General features: G+C 36.5%; 1 pseudogene; it reads right to left on the reverse strand.

The window, feature by feature from the left end:
- Positions 1-4,071: 4,071 nt before the first annotated feature.
- On the reverse strand, positions 4,072-5,622 carry LOC113304956 (annotated as a pseudogene).
- Positions 5,623-8,835: the final 3,213 nt, after the last annotated feature.

The raw sequence follows: 8,835 nt of genomic DNA on the forward strand, positions 1-8,835 counted from the left end.
GTCGCGTTCTACTCTTAGAACTTCCTCTACTTTTACCATAACCACCAGTCTTCCTTCTCCTGTCTGTTGAACGACCTCTTGCAAGAAGCACATCATTATTAGCTTCACTTGCAAGGTCTTCACAGTCCATCTTCCTGAACTCCTCACTACGCAATGTTGTAGTGACCTCAGCGTATGTTATCTTATCCTTGTCGTGCATTAATACTTTAATCACGGGTTCATACTTTTCAGGAACAGAGTTTATCAGACACAAAGCTTGTTCCTCGTCGTCGATTATTCATCGTAGTTAACCAACTCAGCAAGAAGTTTATTATATGAATCTAGGTGCTCGGTTAGGGTTGCACCTCTCTTCATGTTATATCGATACAAATTCCTTTTAAGATGTATCCTATTGGCCACGTTCTTCACAAGGTATTCCTTCTCTAGCTTTTCCCAGAGATCCTTAGCTGAAGTCTCGTTCTGATAATTAACTCTTACTGTAGTTGCTAAACACCCTCGTATCGAAGCAAGACATAATTTATTCATCTTGTTCCACTTCTTTTCAGACATCTCCACTGGCTGACCTTCTAGAGCTTTTTATAGGTCAAGATAAACAAGAGCATCCATTACGTCTGTTCTCCATAAACCAAAGTTATTAGTTCCTGTAAACTTTTCTACCTTGAGTTGTGATCTATGTGAATGAAGTATTTCTTCTTTTGTTTCTTTATCTTTATTCGTGGACTCCAAATGTTCTCCTAAAGGATTTTTCGGATCTTCGTCCCCGTCAACCATTGTTCACAAACAACCAAATATAAATAAAAAAAAAGAACCTTTGAGATTTGTATTACCTCAAGCAATCTTCAGAAAAAATACCTTCACTTCTACTGCAATTCGAGTACCCGTTCCAAGAGTGTCTCCTTGCTCTGATACCAATTGTTGCGCCAAATCCTTCAGAAGCGTTTAGGTTTGCACTACTACGAGGTAGCCCAATATCGCCAAGAACACAATCACACACACAAGAATAACAAGTATTTAACAAGATTGAATCCTCGGGAAGGAATATCAATTTTATATATCACCGTATAGGTTGGAATATACAAATCTCAAGCAGAGAAGAAGAGAACTCTTTCTAGTTCTGGTGTATTTTCTCTAGTTCTCTCTATGGCTATTTATACACATCAATAGGAGTGGACACATGATTAATGATTTAATGGGGGTTGTAGTAATGAGGTTCAAACTCTCGGACTTGTGAAGGATAATTTTTTTAGACTTAATAAATAATTATACAAAATATTAACAATTTGGGCGAGAGGTAACCAAGACACTAGATTCCACTACTACGCAAAATTATGATAAATATTTCAAAACTCTATTCAATTCTTAAGTCCTCTTTTATCTTTAATTCACTATCAATCATACAAATTCTCAAACATTATTTGTAAATCTTAAGCGTAGATTATCAAGAGATTAAACCAAGAATAACCTATCAAACTGAATAACAAATAATTAAGACAATCATTCAAACAATTTAAAACTCCACAAAAGCAGCGATTAGGTGAATTATATAATTAAATGAAATAGTTACCCATTTATGTTGCGTGAATAGCTTCCTCCATTGCCTTGGTTACGAGGGAATTAGCTCATCATAGTATAAATGCTCTCAAAATAATTTATTATGGCTCAAAAATGATTTACAAATGATGAGAAGAAGAGAAAATGGTGTAAACTGTAATCTGCGACGCACAAAAAGCGTCTCAGAATGAACGGTAAATGACAAGTGCTGCTACTGTTTAGACTGTGCTGCGACCCACGCGAGTCGTTTCACTGTTGATAAACGACTGCTTCTGCTAGTCCGTTCTTCATGTTCTTCCTCTTCATCAATGGCAGCAGCAGCAGCAGAGAAAAATGGTGATTCTCCCTCTGCAGCCTTCTCTCCTCTCCTCCCAACTCTCAACAGCCTTCTAATCTACCCCAGAAGTCTTTTTATACTCAACAGGTAGACGAAATCCTTTGCAATAACTCCCAAAAATCTTCCATTACTCGGACAGTTCATAATATATTTTTTTTTCCTTTTTTATTTCGATTACGTATCTACAGCTGTTAATTTCATGGAAACTCACCTTAATTGTCTTCTACACGGTCCAAAAGTGTGTTAGAGTCCTCCATGCATCATCAGAACACGTTCGAATTCCTCCAAAAATTCTCTCAAACCCGTGACAGACATGAACTGCCATGTTCCCAACTCGTGAATTTCCTAGACGATTCTAGCCAAATTCGATCGGACCCGACACCCAAAATATCTTCCTTAGGATTAATCACATCTTCCTGCCAAGTCTCAGCCATTTAATCTCCTTATAACACGTTAAAAAATTCGATCAAACTTCTGCCAGTTCTCATGCACGTTTTCCCGCCAAAATTCAGTTTTTGAAATGAAGAAGATGGTGTCCCCCTATCCAAACTGGGGGTGCGAATAGCAATTGGGGTGGAAATAGTAATTTTGGGGTGGAAATAGTAATTTTTCTGGATTCCTCCGGCACATTTCTGGGACGGTTCCGGTGCATTTCGAGGGTGCCTTTAGTACTCTATCCTCGGGTGTAAAACACCACTTTTTGAGTCAATATCACCGCAAGAGCTTATTTCTCTAAGAATTCCTATAAAGACATAAAAGAACACAATAAATACAAAATTGAGCACTAAGAATACATACAATAGAGACATATTAGACACATAAATGCGTCTATCAACACATTCCTTAACAAGGATTACTTTCCTACAAGTATATGGTTTCCTAACTTAGCTCTAAGAGCTTAATCTTCTATAGTTAGGACACAAGTACTTGGTTTCCTTAACCAACTAGATTTCTTAATCCGGTCATTGACCGACCTACCAACAAAAATGTCAGAGAAAACTAAAGAGGAACAAAAATGTCAGAGAAAACTAAAGAGGATGGATCCATATGCAAAGATAAGGTGAGATCAATGCATCAGCAACTTGCTAACACAAGAATAACTTCACTATATAGGATGGAGTTTCAGTGAGTAGTAACTACGTTATATATTCAAAAGGAACTCAACATAAATTGTTGGAGGTTTTATCATGTGCGATGGCGTTTGATTGAGTAGCCTCTCTGCAATAAGTTCGAAGTTTTGTCTGGATCACACCTGTATGTATCAGTATCTTTGGGAAATTAATTCCCCCTTGTTATGGTTAAAAATCACTACGAACACCATAAAATAGTGGGAGATGTAAACCGAACAAGATCCTCTCGGAATTAGTTGGGTTTTGGATTAGTCATATAAATTCCCTTGTTATGACTTCACTGTAATGTCTCGACTGTTGGAGATGTTCGTTGAACTTATGAATGATCCACAGCTTGAAATTAGTTGTAGCGCGTTATGTATCAAATTAGATAATGCGCATCCAGCAGTTTAACCAACTTTTGTTTGAATCCTCTAGATTATCATGTACTAATAAAACTAAAGTGTGAGGAATTTTCGTAAGGTATTGCATGCAAAGTATACTAATAAGGTAGTTGGATTTTCATAAGGTTAAGATGAAATCCCAAAATCCATGTTAAAATATATATGTATTTTTTGTTACCGGTAATTCGTCATGTAACACAAAATCTAATTGGCGACTCAAAAATTCGTTACATAGCTCGATATCTGGTCATTGTGACCCTAACAGGGTGACCTAAAATATGCTTCATGTTTTTGACCCAAAATATATATCGTGAACATACATTTGAGGTTTATAATTTAGGACAATGCTCTATATTCCAAAGTACCCCATGCAGTCCGAAGACGCTCCATGTGACCTAAATCTATCACATACTTTGGAAACATGGATACACGTAAATTGGGGAGACTCCTATCATATATTATGAGAATAAAAACATACATTATCTGTAAGAACATACCATAAAGAATAAAACTGTATTTCTAATAAGTGAAACGAAACCAAAACTACGTTAACAGAAATATATTAATAAACCAAACAAATTCTAAGAAAAGGAAAAACACTTAGCTACTACTGAGTGACTAATTAAGGGATTAAGGACATTAATTAATTAACTTGCAAACCAACTTTACTTCACTTCTTCTGTTCTATTTGTTTCTTTTCTTCCTCTTTAATTTCTTCCACGATTACTTCTTCACTCTCTTCCTCGGTCTCTTCGCGGCTATCAGAATCCTCAGTTTCTTCATCAATCTCAGAAACTTCATTTTCTTCCTTCTTCTCATGATTAGTCGTCCCTTTTTCATTCTCTAGCACATTAATCTCTTTCGCATGCTCAAGAGCCTGGATAAGGGCTTTCAAGCAGTCTTCTGCATCCCTATTCATAGTTTTAGGCATCAGGTGTTCAGCAACATCCGCGGGAGTAATTTGAACTTCCCTTATTAACGATTGAATTATTTCAAACAACTCGTGTGAATCAAGGCGTAGATAATTCTCTGCTAATAGTTTGAAGCCTTCTAAACAACAGTATGGCATCTTAATGTGTTTATCCATGCGTTGGAATTAGAGCATGATCTAACTTGTCTACATAGTTAGTAGTGAACACTATTATTCGTTCTTTACCACAAGATGACCATAACCCGTCGATGAAATTTAAAAGCCCCGACAAAGTTACTTTGCTTTTCTTGTCATCCGAGTCTGAATCACTTTTCTTCTTCTTGTCATCTGAGTCTGAATCTGAGTCTGAATCACTCTCCTTCTTTTCTTTCTTTTTTTTCTTCTTATCCTTGTTACGTTTCCGAGCAAGGTCGAGAGAGCGATCAATATCTTCAATAACCATAATAGACTTGTCTGTTGTGTTTCGCAAGAGTTTTCTAAGATCGCTATTACTCTTCACCGCCGTCAATTCAATATCATAAACATCATATTCTAAAAGATTCAACATAGCAGCAATCATGCTAGACTTGCCGGTACCCGGAGGTCCATATAAGAGATACCCACGTTTCCAAGGCTTACCGATTTCCGCATAATAGTCTTTCCCTTTGCTAAAGGTAATAAGATCGTCGATGATTTCTTGCTTCAATGGCAAGATGTTTGAAGTTGACAGGGTGATTAAACTCTCCGTGACTCCACAATTTTATATTACCGTCATCATACTCACTTGTAGGGTTATTCGAAAAGAGTTTGATACAGCTGTTTTGTTTTGTAATTCTCTTACCTTCCTTGAAGACGTGATCTAGATAAGAATTCATAATAGTTTCTCGATATTTTCTTTCAAATCGAAGCCTCAAAAATCGTTTTTCCGGCGTATATTTATTTTTAATAGGAATTGCTTTAAAATACCAAGAGACTTTAATACCTTGAACAAATCCACGATTTCTTCACCAGCATCCAGGGAGAAACTTAAATTCTTACACTTTTTCGGTAGTTGACCTTCATTCGCTTTGCAATTTTCGAACTTTTAGGACCAAGATAAGCTTCTACTAATGTGTAAGCACGATTAGCTTTCCAGTACTCAGCACCAACTAATTCATCGAAGCTGATATCGATTTTTGGTTTAATCCACCCAACTATAGAACTCCACAACTTGCGGTCTGGAATCTCAGAGATACTTTTAATACTGTTAAAACCTAAGTTTAACACCATCATAATACTGTTCAGCGTCATAATCATTGTCCACATCTCCATCGCCACAAATTTTCTTAATATCGACTAATTTTCTTAACTCTCTCAGCTCACTAAATTACAATGTTTCTTTCTTTTAACTGAATGTGGTACGTTAAGTTCCATTGGGGACGATCAACGAGTACAACAACAAGTAACTCAGTAGCTGTAAGTCATCACTCATCAGCTTTTCCTTTCCTTGTCTTCTTCATTTGATATTTGTTTTTGTTCTTTCTGTGAATATGTGAATCTGTGGTTGTAACTTGTTTTTCGGGTTCTTGTTACGTATTTTTGATTATTTTGAATGAAACCCTAGATATATGAATTAGGGTTCTTGTTTTTAGTTCAGATTTGTTCAGATTTGGGGGTTTCGATTTGGGGTTTTGTTATGTATTAGGGGTTTTGATTTGGGGTCTTGTTTTATGTATTTGTGTCTTATTTTTGCTCACTGGGTTTGTTTCCTCTTTGTGATGTACTGATGTCTCAAAGTTTTGCTTAGCACTGGAAAGCGTGTGCTTAGTCCTTGGAGAAGCTCTTTATCTCCTAGGACAGTTGAAGCACTGCTATGCACCCAAAGCTGTCTACAAAAGCCAATTGCTCTTGATCTTCTATCGGAGTATGTACCAGATGATTGCTCAAGCATTGAGGAAGGTAATGTTATAAAACTTCTATTGTAATCTGTTGGTTTTCTTTTTCTTTTTCTGTTTGTTTCTTTACTTGTCAATTTAAATTTGTTATTAACTCAAGTATTGTCTGTGCAGCAATATTGGGTGCTTATCCAGTACCGGAGGAGTTTGATGGTCCAATAATGCTTGACTGATGAAGATGATTGTTGAAGTTCAGATCTTGTTGCAGACTTGATATTGAAAGGAACTATGGAAATGGAAATGGAAATGGAATGGAAGTGCTGGTTCATTTACTTTTATGTTAATCTTTGAACGCTATTTTCCTTCGGTATTTATGTACATATGCAGTAGTTATATTAGTTGGTCACTTGGTCTTGAAGAACTTAAGTAGTTGGATGATTGCAGTACACTTGCAGAGTTGCAGTAACTTTACTTTGAAGTTTGAACAATCTTTATCAGTTTATGTCAGACTTTAAGTTCAGGTTTATATCAATTTATGTAATTATGTTATGTTAATTATGTCTAAGTTATGTTATTATGAATGGTTGTGGCAGGGAATAGCAGGTAAAATTAGCAGGAAAACTGCAGGAAATAAGCTGTATTTTTTTACAGGTCTGACACGGTTTAAACCGGGACCGAACTGAGCCGACTCGGATCGGTTTAAAACCGAACCGAGTAGTAGCTGGCTCGGCCTCGGTTTCAAATTTGAGAACCGGCACCTGGTCGGCTCGGTGGTCGGTATCACCAAAAAGCCGTGCCGACCGAACGATGTGCAGGCTTAATTTTATCGGCATTAGACTCTTGTTAAAGAGGCTTCATCATTGCAAAATTGCATTATTTATAATAATAAAGATAAAATCGTGACGGTATCAACATCATATCCAAAAGACCCATGTCCCCTGCTAAAAGAAATGCTTGAAAAGAGAAACAAAATTCGTCTCTGGGTTCCTAAGGAGAAGCCTACCTATATGGAGGAATAAGGCAAGCATTTGAGTAAAGGGGGTGCGCAGTAAGGATTTGCCTAACACAACATCAGAAGACTACAGTAACCGAGTAAAGAAAGACTGCATAGAGTGAGTTTTAGTCACTCCAAAAGACAGATTAATTTCTCTGCAGACAAACTTGCAAAGAGAGCTGTGTTTACTTTCGTTCTTAGCAGCTATATTATAATTGAGCTTCTTTTCTTGTACCTTTTTATCTATTCTTTACCTACTTGGTAAGGAATTGATTTTTGCTCAATATATTTTGCCCTTTCTGAGTCAAAAAAAAAAAAAAAAAACTTGCAAAAAGAGGAGCTGGTTTAACTCGTGGAGAAAGACAGATTTTCCAGACAAGACCACATTTCCTGGCAGTAATGGTTTATTATAGATTCGATCAAATTTGTTTAGCGTTTCTTTTTAGTTTCCTCTTTGTTTACTCCTCGGACTTTTTGTAATGGAACTCTTTGGTTTTTAATGAGAATTAATATTGATCGACCAAAAAAAAAAGAGTAAAAATATTGGTTTTTTTTTTATCTTGGCTATCCAAGACCCTACATCTCTTGAAACTTTACCTGACCAACTACTGATTATTGTGATACGCCCTTTGCCGGGAGAAAATTCTATGCAAAGAGAAAAGGCAATCTAAATAAGTAAACTAAGTATGCGATATAAACCTATACTGCGCATATCACGAGAGATATCACGAGAGAAGTAGATAAAAACCTGGTGCAGTTCTCATCCCTGAAAACGTACTTAGTCGAGTTTTTTCAGTCAAAATAATAGGCTTTGTTATAGTTAACGGAAGCTTGAAAAGAGGACCACACCATGCATGGTGCTTTGCAATCTACTCTGTAGAGTTCAAAATAATGAAAACCGTCTCTCAGATTGGTAGGATCAACGACAATGCTGCAAAGAAAAAACTCAAGCAAATCTCTCCGAAAAAAGAACGCACTGCAAAAAGTAGGAACTTAAAGTGATATAATGCAAGATTTGTAGGAATAAATATGAGGCACCATACATGCGTATTGAGGTCACTTTGAGTAACTTAAATCAAGCGTTCAATATTACTCGAGAAAAGGTTAAACAAGAGGCAGAAGGTGACAGATTTCAAAATTCAGTACCATCCGTATCTACAACATCGCCACCAGTCATGTTATATAACTCCATCATATGATCAATTGTAACAGTAGTCATTTTCATTGTTTGACCGGCTTTAACAATCAATTGTAACGTCTTCGAAAGAGTTTAAAAGTCTTCCTGCGTACCGTTATAATTATAATCTGTCGTAGGACTGGATGATCTTACTCTATTATTTACTATTTAGAATCTGACTAGACTCTAACTGACTGATAGCCTGACTGGACTGATTTGACTGATCCATCTCAACCTAATATTAAGATTTAATGAAACTTGAATTCATTGTAGAACACAGACTCCATTCGATTCACAATATATACAAAACCGGATCACTTAAGGGTGAATGAAAAGTTGAACCATCAAGCACCATAAAGTTGCAATTAGACAAGAGGTCTGAGTGTGTGACACTGCAACAACAGCAGGAATGAGGGGATCATCATCTTCATGACACATATGCGTTTGATCCATAGTTTTTCAGTAGAGAGCTTTAATCC

Source organism: Papaver somniferum, chromosome 8, assembly GCF_003573695.1.
Source record: "Papaver somniferum cultivar HN1 chromosome 8, ASM357369v1, whole genome shotgun sequence".
NCBI lineage: Eukaryota > Viridiplantae > Streptophyta > Magnoliopsida > Ranunculales > Papaveraceae > Papaver > Papaver somniferum.